Genomic DNA, 14,022 nt, shown 5'->3' on the forward strand with positions numbered 1-14,022 from the left:
TTTAATTTCAACAGACTGCTGGACGACAATGAGGAGATGACCTGCAGTCTCTTCTCTCTTGAAATTATTAAGTGAATATAGCCGCCTATAAACGTCTGTCTATTAGCCTACATTTGTATTTAATTGAGTCATTTTTCGTCGCCTTACATGGTGAACAACAGATAAGTGAGTTAATTACCTGAATCTGGTGCTGCTCGCACAGCTGTGTCCGGAGGTCAAAAACACTTTTTTTTAAATCAGAAAAGCTTTTCAAAACATTAAAAAGTGCTATAGTCAAATGCCTCGATTCTAAGAAGTTCACCAATATTTTCCAGTAGCTCCAGTAACTCTGTAAATATTTATTTTAAAACGGAACAATAAGGCAACAATTATAAACTTTTTTTAACGTTTGAACAAACCTAAATGACTCAGATTCAACTACACACTAAAGATCTCCCTCTACACTCTCTATCTCTCTCTCTCTCTCTCTGTGTCTCTCTCTCTCTCTCTCTCTCTCTCTGTGTCTCTCTATCTATCTTTCTCTCTCTCTCTCTCTCTCTCTCTCTCTCACACACACACACACACACACACACACACACACACACACACACACACACACACACACACACACACACACACACACACACACACACACACACACACACACACACACACACACACACACACACACACACACACACACACACACACACACACACACGCAGGCACACGCGCGCGCGCGCACACACACACAACACACGCGCGCGCAGTTCAACATGCTGAAATCTGAACTTTACATTTTATTCCTATAACTAAATAATTAGGCTATAAGTTAGCCTATATGTTTAACCTTCATTTAAATACTGAAAAGGGTGCTTGCATGCTGTCAGTTACAATAATATATGTAAACGTTTTACAATTACACAATTAAGACAAATATTATACATCCAAGTGCAATTCGTTGTGTAAAGACAACGTGTCTATATCTACATTAGTTGCTAATTAAATTAGGATATAATTTGCTACAGTCTGTCATATTTCTAAATGAACATTAATTTACCTGCAGGTCAAAAACACGATCCTCTAAAAATCGTGGAGGCATCTTGACTTGTAGCCTGTTGTTCTGGAAACCACTCCTAGAAACCAACAACAACACTTTCACTTCATATACTTCTGCAAAACTGTCCAATTATTACCTGGCAGCCTAACATGCGAGCTGTTGCGTATTGATAGCCTATATATCCTATGCGATTCGAGATAGGCTATATGTCCACGCACACGCACGCACGCACGCACGCACGCACGCGCGCGCGCACACACACACACACACACACACACACACACACACACACACACACACACACACACACACACACACACACACACACACACACACACAGGCACAGCGGTTTTACTATTATACACCTTACACCAAATAGCATTGGGCAACTTTTAGTTTTCCTTCTTTTGGTTTGGCGTGTTTGAACGTGGTTACAATTAAAACACGATCTAGAGGTTATAATTCATGCTAATTTGGTGTCTAATAGGCTATAGGTAAAGAATTAGACAAGTTCGAGTGGTTGTTATAAAGTCACCCCGTGGCCACGCACGCACGCACGCGCTCACACAGCGGGGGGTGCATGTGGACCGTGGGATGGGGTCCATGCAGGGCCTTCAGCGGACCGTGAGACGCGACACAGCAGCAAAGTGACACCGCAGTGTGTTCATGAACAGGTTACAGCCAGGCAGGTATGATCAGATCAGAGATCAGCGTGCAGTTCATTCAAGATATTTTTGTAACCACAATTAGACCTGGTAAAAACTGTGCAGGGCAAGTATTAGTGAAGTGTCCTAATAATATTCATGCACGACAGTCCATTTTAACCGATAATCAGCAAAGTGATTGAGTTTCCATTAAAGACACACAATCACATATGATTTGTAACTTGCTTTGACGCTTTCAATTGGTGATTATTATGGATTGAAGTCATATAGATTTCTCGGTGTATGGATTTAAAATGTCCATACAGATGTGAACATTTCATTATACAAGTTCAGGTTTTTGTGCAGAATAAACAGTGGAAGTGGAGAAAGTTTTGAGAGAAGTGTTATTATATATACGCATGGCATTAACTAATCTATATGACTATACTGTGAATGATCTTAAGTCCTTTGTTAAAGCACTGGAGCACTCTACTGCTCGTGTTTGGGAGTGGAAAAGCCAATAAAAGCTCCGAGCTGGTTCGCGGGCTTGTCGAGAGAACACTGTGTCAGTCAGATGTTGGGGAGAGCTCTCCATCGCCTGTGTGTGTGAGTGTGTGATTGTGTGTGTGTGTGTGTGTGTGTGTGTGTGTGTGTGTGTGTGTGTGTGTGTGTGTGTGTGTGTGTGTGTGTGTGTGTGTGTGTGTGTGTGTGTGTGTGTGTGTGTGTGTGTGTGTGTGTGTGCTGAAGAGAGAGGGGTATATTGTCGTATCGCAGCGAATGTGCGCCGCGTGTGACACTGATGGATGCGCCAATGGAGAGACGGACAGATGCTTGGGCGGATCTAACGGCATGCAGTGCTGGAGCAGCGCACACACTCTCGGCGAGATTAGGGCGAAAACATCCACGATCGCTGAACAAACACCCGTCTCTTTCCTCCTTCCCTCGTCCGTTTAGCGAGCCCGGTGAACGGTCAACGGCGGCCGGGGAGCGACACCAGCCTCCCTGCATGGGAGCGACACCACCACACAACACATCCACGCACCGAAGAAGCGGTTTGATTCCCACAGCGGCTCAAACAGAGGAAAGCTTTTTTTTTGCTATTGACAAGCCAGCGTGAGAACGGGGACACGGCGGCGACAGGCATTATAGCAAGTAGCAACACATCTGGCTGGCGCAGAGCAGAGGACAGACAGCCCGTGGCAACTCACCGTTATTTATCTGTCCCCTCTTTCTTGATGTCTTTTTTCCCCTCTTCAAGATTCCTTTGTTTCCACCGCAGCGTATCCATCCTTTTCGCCTCGAGGATTGCTTGAAAAATAAAGGACAATATTTTGTTTTACAAAAAAAAAAAAAAAAATCCATGTTCCCAACTCAAAATACTCCAGAAACTTTTATTCCGTATAGCCCTACTGTAGACTACTGTGAAACACTGTAAAAAAAAAAGAGGACACAGGAGCGTTTTCCGCAAATGTTTGAATTCTCTGAAAAGGAGGATTTTGAGAGCTTACCTGATAATTAGTTTCCATTGCCAATAAAGAAAAAGGACTGCTTGGTGAGGATTTTGCGCCCAGAGAGTCACTTGAGGCGAAGTATAAGGGAGGCAGCTGTTGCCGTGTGGGGACTCGGAAGATGCGTGTGATTCGCTGTTGCTGTTTTTAAATAGCTCCTATCAAAACCACACAAAGAAAAAGAAAAAAAAAGGGGGAAAAAGTACCATTAGCGGCCAAGAAAGTGCTTGGCACCACTAGCTCGCCTGATCCATGCGCTTCCAGCCTGCATGGGAGCAGCTGAGCCCGTCCCCTCCTTCTCATGTACATTATTACAACAAGGGAGACCCAATCAAGCACGTATCTCATCGATTCACGCGCACACACACACACACACACACACACACACACACACACACACACACACACACACACACACACACACACACACACACACACAGACATACACACACTGTCTTGCCCTCGCACTGGGGCTTTTCAACGCGCTTGGACAAAATAGCGAAGCCGCGCCAGCAGTGTGGGCGACAAGTAGGCTGCCGTCCATCTCCTCCCTTCTCTCTCTCTCCTCTTTTTTATATCCATTTCGCCCCTTTTTTTTCTCCACGCGAAAATAACCAAACAACCGAATATTGGCTTTTCCCCCCATTCCGCCAGGACTTGCCGGAGGCGAATGGATTTTACGTGGTTGCTTTTTCAGAAGAAGCGTTGATCATCAGATTGTTCACCGCTTGTTTTTTGAATTTCGCATGAAAACCGGGAAGCGGATTCCTCAGTCATGGATAGCGCGGTGGATCAACCGATAAAGTAAGTATGCGTTTCCGTTTAAATTGATCCCAGACGCAGTCATACCGCGGTCTGTCAGTGTGCTGTTACTGTTAGTCTCGTACAGGGTCATTCTTTTCTTACCATGTGTCTGCTTTCCTCCCCTTTACAACTGCACCGCCGCTATAGCCAGATAGCCCTGCACGTCTTTCTATACTATGATTGACATTTTTACGCGAGTTGCAAAATTCTTAAAGGACTGTCTTGGAATGCAGGCTATAGTGTCAAGGCTTGTGTAATCACAAGGGCATTTGTGATATTGTTTGTCATACGTAGGAATGGAATTAGACGGGAATGACAGAAAGAGTGCGAGAGAAGAAGAGAAAGCAAAGAGGGAGAAAGAGAGAGAGAGAGAGAGAGAGAGCTACGTGACGCCTATCAGCGGCGCAGAGAGCGCACTGTGTGTGTGTAGTGTAGTGTTTGTGTCAGTGTGTGTGTGTGTGTGTGTGTGTGCTCTTCTTCAGTGTGTCAGTGCGTGATGTTTGGCCCCTTGTTTGCGGACTTTGAGTGACGCGATCATTTGGTTTTTTCCTTTAAGCTCGCCTGTTGCAGCCTCCGACGCCGAGTGAGGAGGAATCACACGGAGGCTACAGGGCTGCTTTCTTCTCGTCAGCTCCCACACTGTGATATCCAAGTCGATCGGCCGATCTGGGAGAAAAAGACAAGGGGAAGAAAAAGGGGGAGCCGCGCTGTTTTTCCTCCTTTTTGATCTCAACAACACACAGTTACCCCTTTCGTTCTCCACGGTGTGATTTATTTTTGTGAGTGTGTTCGACTGCCCGATCTATGTGTGAGCCCTGAAAGCTTCCCCTGGGGGGAAACTGTGCAAGGAAGCGCCCTATCAAAGCTTCGATCGCGGAGCCCCTGAGGCAGCCTCCTCGGATCTCTCCGGGCCGAGAGCAGAACTCCTGTCAGCCGCCAGAGAGCCAGCAGCATGCCGCGGAGGAAACAGCAAGCGCCCCGACGCGCCTCAGGTACAACATGGTGTGCAATGTGCATGCCCGTGCGTGTGTGTGTGTGTGTGTGTGTGTGTGTGTGTGTGTGTGTGTGTGTGTGTGTGTGTGTGTGTGTGTGTGTGTGTGTGTGTGTGTGTGTGTGTGTGTGTGTGCGCGCGCGTGTAGGTTACCGTGCGTGCGTGTGTACGCATGATGTAGCCGCCTATATCCTTCCCGTCTATTGCTGCAGTAATTTGTCCTTCTGCTAATATTTATCGTGGCCTCATTTAAGTGCACCCCTGAGCGCTCGCCCGGATCTTCTGCAGGCTACTGTAAACGTAGAAGCCCCAAATCTGGCTCCTTCAATCGGGAGGTTATGACCACAATGTACAAGTCAAAGTTTCCCCCCTCCCCTCCCTCTGTTTCACTCTCCCCCTTTGAAGAGGATGAGGGGTTCTTTTCTGTCTCCCTTCTATACCTCATTGATTGTAGCCTAAATATACCAATACCCTAGGATTCTAGGAGTCGATCCACTGTACTTTAGCCAATGATCTAGTAGGCTACATATAGAAAATAGATGACGTTAGCAACAATAGAGTAGTAATCTATTATTGTCTAACATTTATTAATTTGACAATTCTATATATTTTCATTTAATATACAAACAAACCTTGTTCAGGACCATGTCACGTTCATTGTCAGAGGCGCAGGCTATAGTTTTCTCACCGCAAAATAACTTGACTCCTTAAAATGAGTCTCTCATAACCTCTCTCCCCTGTGTGTGTACACACACACACACACACACACACACACACACACACACACACACACACACACACACACACACACACACACACACACACACACACACACACACACACACACACACACACACAACACTGTCTCTTTCATAGACAACTTAGGCTTTGATAGGTCTTTCCCTTTACTCTCTCTCTCTCCCTTTACTCTCTCTCCATTTACTCTCTCTCTCTCTCTCTCTCTCTCTCTCTCTCTCTCTCTCTCTCTCTCTCTCTCTCATAGATATTGACTGTTTCTACTGATCTACACTAGAAAGGTTGGCGGGGCTCTCGGTGTCAGCTGACTGTCACGGAGGCCCTTTGATGCTCGCCCTCACACTTTTTTCTTCTTTTTTTTAAGAGGGGGGGGGGGGGGGTGCAGCTTTGCGCGAAAACATTTGATCAGAAGCGTCACATTTTTAGCCAGTTTCTCCCGTAGACTATATGCTCCTCTTTCTCGCGTTCCTTTTTTCATCCTTCCCTTCCTTCAGTTTCTGGGAAAGACTTTCTTTCCTGCCTAAAGATTATTTCACAGCTGAGGGAGGGAGCGTGCTGGGAGAGGGGGCTTTAATGGACAATTGCCATCTTTGATTTGACAGTTGATTGATCGCCTGTCAACTGGCGAGGCTTTGATCTATTCATTCCCGATAAGCGTCGATAAATCACACTGCCGTGGCAAAAGAAGGGACCCCACTGACGTCACGTCTGGTCTAGCCTGACAAACTTCTGGCCATTAAGAACATCCTTAATTGTTACTTTTTCTCTCTCTCTCCCCCCTTTTCTCCCCTGTTTTGTTTCTATCCACACAGCTAGGCCTGCAGATGACGAGGCATGGCTATTAGCCTATGTAGACCTATTTTATTATTATGATAATTGTTTTCATCAGATCAGTTTAGATGAGAAATAGTTTTATGCAAAGTCACTGGTCAGAGCTACAGTGAATACTATAGTTTCCCCATATTATGTGTACAAGTTTCATTCATTCTTTGAACCAACATTCTTCCATTTATCATGAATGAGAAATGTTTTACATTTTTACATTTTCCAATAATATTATTTGAGCATGTCATTGTTTGCTAACTATCGGTTCACACACTAATTGTAAATTACAGTAGTCCTACACACCAACATCCAAACATAATGTAAACGTACAACATGTAAAACCTAACGTTCATTGGTGTACGTGTAGCCTACCTATACCGTACAACATGTGCTATATGTGGAATGTACATCGCCCATACATTTTACACAAGTATCCAATTACTTCCACACTGACACAGACAGACACACTGACTCACTCACACATACAAACACTGGTATGAAAAATGTAACTATTAGCCTAATCGCAAGGCGGAAGACTGGCCTGCTCCATCAGAAGGGACCGTCAGAGAGACTTTGTTTCATATTTGATTTAATTGTCTGCCCTCTGACAGCCACATTCATCAATGAACCTAATGGTCAATCAGAGCCTGGCACAGGGAGAGAGAGACAGGGAGAAAGGAGAGACAGAGAGAAAGGAGAGAGAGAGAGAGAGAGAGAGCCCTCTGTATGCTAGGCCCTGGGCCTTACTTGATCAAAATGTTTTAGCCCTAATGGACGCAATGGGTGGGGGCCGAGGGGCTGGCTAGACGGATGGATGGATAGATGTGCAGAGGGATGACTGAAAGCCTTTTTATTCAACTGGAATGAGTGAGTGAGTGTGCATGAGTGAGAGAGAAAATGAGCCATTTATTCCTTTGATGAGCGGACGAGGACAAACACACGAGGGCAAGCAGAGGAGGGATTTTATTTTAGAGCATGTGCAACTTCCTGTATTTTTTTCTCTCTTTTTTTTTGTTGCTTTTCTTCAGTGGTTCATTCGTCCACCCCCCCCCCCCCCGCCCCCCCCCCTCCCCTGCCTCGCTCACAGCTGCAAGTTATAAGGTTGATGAGGAGGGCTGCATCATGGCACACAAAGAGTGATGACAAATTGATTGCGCCATAGTGATGGAGAGAGAGAGAGAGAGAGAGAGAAGATGGCATATGATGGGCCTTGATTAGGAACTCTAGGGGGAAACAATGTTCCCCACACCCTTGAGTTTTATTTAGTGAGAAAATGTACTTTTTTCTCATTTTATTGTTCTTTCTTTCTTTCTTTCTTTCTGAATTCTTTCTTTCTTTCTTTACCTCGTATACGTTCCCTGTCTTCCTGGCTTTCCCTTGCCATTCCAACTCTACCCTTTCTGTCCTGACAAACTATATCTTCCTCTATTTTTTTACAACCCGCCAAACCTTGCAGGCCTCACGACCCCCCCCCCCCCCCCCCCCCCCCTTCCCAGCCCCCTTCCCAGCCCCCCCACCACCCCCAGCCACAGCCCTGTGAACGGCGGGCGGCGGGGCACACTCAGTCGGCAAAAAAAAGAAAAAAAGTGAGTTGTTTTGCCAGCTTCATTAGCGTTCTCCTAATTAGCTGAGCGTCTGATGGATCCCTGACAGACGTAATGATTGGAGATGACAAGCTCCGCACGCTGTCACGCTCGCCAATTAGGTCTGTAGCAGCATAGTTGGATGTAATCAACTTGATCTTACACAGTTACACGCACGCACACGCACATGCACAGACCAAGAGTCCAGGGTTAACTGTTTGACATGCACACCCATGCAAAAGGCCCACCACCAGCACACATATAGGTGAGAAAAGTGCTTGGGGGGGGGGGAGGGGTGATGATACAGGTTTTCCATGCAGGCAGAGCAATGATGCACGTGCACTACTAGGAAGAAACTGTGTGTGTGTGTGTGTGTGTGTGTGTGTGTTAATGTGCTTACCTGGCTTGCATGTGTGACCATGTGTACATCACCCATATATGCCAGCTTGTATTGTGCATAATAATGCTTCTATTGTGCAGATACACACGCAACAACGCAAACACACACCACACACGCACGCATGACGCACACAACGTGCGCGGCTGCGCGCAAGTTCATTCTGTCTGCTCTGGAGTATTTGTTTTCTCAGTGCTCTCCTCCATTCAGGAATGGACAATGCTTGGTTGAAACGCACTGTTTCTGTCTGCGGGCTTCAAAGCCAGGCCAGACCAAACAGATCATTGTTATGGGAGAGGAAACACTGAACATCAAACATTCAATTTATTTTTTCACCTGTAGTTTTGTTATTGTCTTTTTTTGTCTGGCCTTAATTAAAACAACACAGTCTCTCATGTTCCACATTGCTTTTATTCTAAACTGCACCGGATAATATAGCCTTGAAATATACGCTATTGTCGATTCCCCGCCATGGCACACAAACCATGTATCTCCATTTTTCATCTTTTCATGTTTTTCTTGTTCATGTGTTAATTTTTATACACAAATATTTGTGGGAAAATAGAAAATACAAGTGGTTTGGTCTGTCTGTGAATTTGTATGATTATATGTGAAAAGTACCAACAAAAGATTGTGACTATAATGACTACATTGGATTAATTGGAAAACAGACGCTCTTTTGCATTAGATGACAAAGAGCCGTTTTGGATGCGCACACAGTGACTTTTAAGGACGCATGGTTAAAAGTACAGAAAGCGACAGAAGTGGTACACAGTGCGGGGGTTCGGAGAACCTAAAGGCTGCTATATGAGTGATAGAGTATGGAGCATGGTCTCCTCTCATGGAGATTGATCAATTTGACAGTGGTCATTATTAGCTGCTCAATGACACTTTCCCAGACTGTGAAGATTTTTCACCTAACGTTGATTTTGCAGAAACACCTATCATCAGCACGGTGTCCAAAGAGGCTAAGCATGATTTATGTAAATATTAACATCAAGACAGATCTGGTTCTGTCCGACGGGAGATAGATGGCAGGCCAGGACGAAAAGCAGCTGATTTCTGTGATTTCTCTGCCTCCACGCACGCACGCACGCACGTACGTGCGTGTGTGTGTCTGCCTGTCTGCCTGCCTGCCTGCGTGCATGCGTGCGTGCGTGCGTGTGTGTGTGTGTGTGTGTGTGTGTGTGTGTGTGATTGATTGTGGATGAGAGCAAGAGATTAATCATGCTTGATGTGTGTTAACGTTGCACCCGCACTGGATCTAAGTCGAGATGCAGTGGCCCATTTAAATACACCCGCTCACACTCACAAACACAACACGCTCATGCACGCACGCACGCATGCACGCACGCACGCATGCACGCACGCACGCACGCACGCACGCACACACGCACGCACGCACGCACGCACGTGCATATGCAAGCACACGCGCACACACAGTGCGAGTGTGCACTGCACTGCACACACACACAAGCGTTTGCTCACACAATGCAGATGTGGCCACATTCCCTTTTTACAAACATTATTTTTCTCGATGACCAAATAATACAAAAACTATTAAATAATAAATTGATATAGTGAAATATTAATTCATATCAGTCGCATGTGGTATTGTTATGTGTCACAACAGATGTTTACTGATGGAAGATGTGTTTTCCGTTAATGATATTCCAGCAGGCTTGTTTGTGAAGCATTTGATGCTGCACATGTCAGCTAGCATGGCTCTTTGGCATCTAAATAGGAGGGTCTATGCATCTAGTCTGCTACCGTGGAATCTAATGAAACATGCCATCTTAATTAAGCTAATTACCCTTATTAGCAGCGGGTCGTGATAATTCTATTAATAATTAAGAGAGTAAAAAAAATACTTTCAAAAACACTACCATCCAACACCTCCTCAACCCCTGCACTCGGTTAATTAGAAAGTAATTATTCAGTAAAAAAAAAAAAGAGAACATGGTTATTCTATTCATTCTCAGCTGGTTGTTAAAAGGAATTTTAATGGGCTCATATGATTGCTTTTATCCAATCTGCGAGCTCACGATGCGTCGGCTGTTTTTGCTATTTTTGCGAGACGCCATCATATGACAAAGTAGGCTATAAACTGAGGCGTAAGTGGATAAGGTAGGGACGGATTAATTTAGTTACGAATGATACTCCTGAACTGATATTGTAGCTCAAACGGTCCCTTTTGTTCACCTTCGGTCAGTCTTTTCTCCATTTTCTGTTACCGTATTTATTTATTTTGGGGTCACTCTCTCCCATCTCTAAATATCTGTGGATCTCCTGTGGGTTAATGCCTCTCTATTTCCCATGTATTGTAAACAGTTGGGATTCATTAGAATTCCAGTTCAGTGTAGTTAAATCATCACTGTGGATGCTAATGTGTGGCTTTGATCTGCAATGTAAAGCAAAACAAAACAATCTTAATTTAACTCCGAGGGCCCTACAGTATCTTGCGCCTGCACCCCTTACCTCTTTTCCCTAAACTTATTTGCCATTCTTTTTACTATTTTGAAAAACATTTTTAATAGTTCAACTAGCCGACCTACAGTCCTACACCGACACTGTGAGCTTGTAGATTGGCTATTTGAAGGTTTTTAAAATAGTAAAAAGTAGCAAATTAGTTTAGGGATAAGGGGTAAGGGGTGGTGCAAGACCCTGAGAGTGTACTGTACACTGTAACCAAATGGACTCGTATGAACACAACACATACTATAAAAGCCTGTTACCCAAGAAAATGTTGAGAATCCATAAAAGTCGCTCATTCAAAATGCAGGCATTAGTTTGATGATTAAATCAAGTGTGTGACAAATGTTCGGAGGTATTAAAAATAGAAGAAAATGTTGAGTGTAATATATTTTGGTGCTTGGACACGTTCCATCTCTAATCCATTACCCTCTATTTGTTAAGTTAAAGTGGTCCATTTCTGCTCACTGAACTAAATTAATTGATCGTGTTAAAGTTAACTAGAAAGTGCAAACCTGAGATTGAAGATGTAGCGTCCTATGCCTGGAGTACAGCTCCCTAGAATTGAATTTCTTCTATAATGCTTCAGTCTTCCTTCACATTATACTCTTTACAGTATAAGAAACCCAGAAATCCTCACGCTACCTCATTATTACTATTTGTATTATTATTATTATTATTATTATTAGACGTGCAGGTACATTGTGCTCGTGCCCGTGTAAAGTGACTAAGTACTGTACTTAAGTACAATTTTGAAGTATTTTTTATTTTATTTTTAATATAGTATTTACAATTTTCAGTACTTTCACACTGCATCTCAGAGGCAAATATTATACTTTTACTCCACTACAATTATTTGAACATTTTAGTTACTTTATAGATTTTGATTATTATTATTATTACAAAACACACCAACCGCTTCAGTCTTTTATACATTTCAGCCATTTGAAAATAGCCGATCTACAAGCTTATAGATCTGCTATCTGCAAAAGATTTGTATACATCTTTTATACTTGAAAACATGAGTACTTTCTGTTGGTACTTTGTTACCAATATACTTTTGTACTTTTACTGAAGTCATTTCTGAATTCCAAACTTTTACTTGTCTTTCTACATAGTATACTGTATTGATGATGATGCGTAGCTTGCGGAGTTAGTTCAGTCAGATACTGTATACTCGAGCGTGTTCATGCTATGCTTAATGGACATCAATGTATTTGAGGGGTTAATATGCTGCATTACTATGTGGGTGTATATACAGTGTTTGCAGTACCACATGTCATTCGCTGATGTGGCAGTCAGCTGACCAATTGGGTGCAGGGGTATTTAAGCTCACCTAGACTGAATGCATTCTAACTGCCTTTCTTCTGCATATGGTTCATGGTTGTTGTTATGTGATGTTTTGTGCCTGCATACAGCACATGGCGCACATGCACACACACACACACACACACACACACACACACGCACACGCACACGCACATGCACACCCACACCCAGAGGATGGTAGTTAAACCCTATCGCGACCCTATGTGGTCAGGTGAACATTCGGCGAAAATAGCTATATAGATTGGCTATTTTCGGCAAATTGATTGAACCGTTGGGCTGCCGTGTTGAGTGGTCAGATGGGTCTGCCGTGTTGAGTGGTCAGATGGGTCTGGCTGCCCTGTTGAGAGGTCAGATGGGTCTGCCCTGTTGAGTGGTCAGATGGGTCTGGCTGCCCTGTTGAGTGGTCAGATGGGTCTGGCTGCCCTGTTGAGTGGTCAGATGGGTCTGCCGTGTTGAGTGGTCAGATGGGTCTGCCCTGTTATACTCGTTTGCTATTATTATCAACACAAATGTTATAATCTCAGAGTCAGCATTAAAATAGCAGGATTCCATTGTGTTGTATATAGGCTATGTGGTCTGCCTGTTCTGACCCCAAGTAGAGACCATCCCCAGATTCCCCACCATCCCCATGTTATTCTGTCCCACCCAGAGAGACCTAGGTGGTCCACACAGTCCCTATAACCATTATTGTGTTCCGCCCAGACCTTGGTGGTCCACACAGTCTCTCTCCCCACATTATTGTGTTCCACCCAGACCTCGGTGGTCTGTTCCAGTCCCTATCCCTACATTATTGTGTGCAGAGGTCTGTCTCTCCCAGGCAGCCAACTGACACTCTGATTAGTTATGGCCCTCCTCTGCTTTTCTCACTGTCCCTGCCCCACTATACACAGCCCACAATGAACCACCGCAAAGACAGGGAGGGAGAGGGAGAGGGGGAGGGAGGGAGAGAGGGAGAGAGGGAGGGAGGGAGGGAGGGAGGTAGGGAGAGAGAGAGAGAGAGAGAGAGGGAGAGGGAGAGAGGGAGAGAGGGAGAGAGAGAGAGAGAGAGAGAGAGAGAGAGAGAGAGAGAGAGAGAGAGAGAGAGAGAGAGAGAGAGAGGAGAGAGAGAGAGAGAGAGAGAGAGAGAGAGAGAGAGAGAGAGAGAGAGAGAGAGAGAGAGAATAGTTGAATATTCTATCACATGGAAAGGCAGAAGGGGAATGAGTTTGTAAAGAAAACATAATGTGCATTTGAGAGACAAAGTATACTGTAGGAAGTTGTCTGCCTGTTTTGTTGTTATGTTTTCATGTTATGTTTTCATGTGTGTTCATGTGCGTGGAGCCGTGGACGGCTGATGTAAATTAGCATCTTTGCTAAATCCGGTATATTTATGATGAATACAATGTCTATTAATATGGGGGGGGGGGGGGAGAGGGGGGAGAATGAGAGGAGCAGAAATAGAGAGCGAGAGAGGTCTGTAGAATGCTGAGTGTTAATTTAACACTGTGACAGTGTAATCATTATACACTTCAATTAACACTGAGCATTTAGCTCAGAGGAAGAGACTGAGGAGGAGGAGGGAAGGAGAGAGCTCTTCCTCTTCCCCATCCTCCTCGATAAGTGGGGTGACGGTTGATAAACAGCATTTTATCCTTCCTTCCTTCCTTCCTTCTTTTTTTTTTTTTTTTTTTTGGT

General features: G+C 44.5%; 1 long non-coding RNA gene across 1 annotated transcript in view; it reads right to left on the bottom strand.

The window, feature by feature from the left end:
* LOC310878290 overlaps positions 1–3,521 on the bottom strand; it is a 16,023-nt gene extending 12,502 nt beyond the window's left edge. Inside the window, exon 1 of the long non-coding RNA XR_014570882.1 lies at positions 2,892–3,521. This is a non-coding gene — a long non-coding RNA (uncharacterized lncRNA). The remainder of the gene's footprint in view (positions 1–2,891) is intronic.
* Between the last annotated feature and the right edge of the window lie 10,501 nt (positions 3,522–14,022).

This window comes from Protomyctophum parallelum, assembly GCF_964188405.1.
Source record: "Protomyctophum parallelum genome assembly, chromosome: 2".
In the NCBI taxonomy this organism is placed as follows: Eukaryota; Metazoa; Chordata; class Actinopteri; order Myctophiformes; family Myctophidae; genus Protomyctophum; species Protomyctophum parallelum.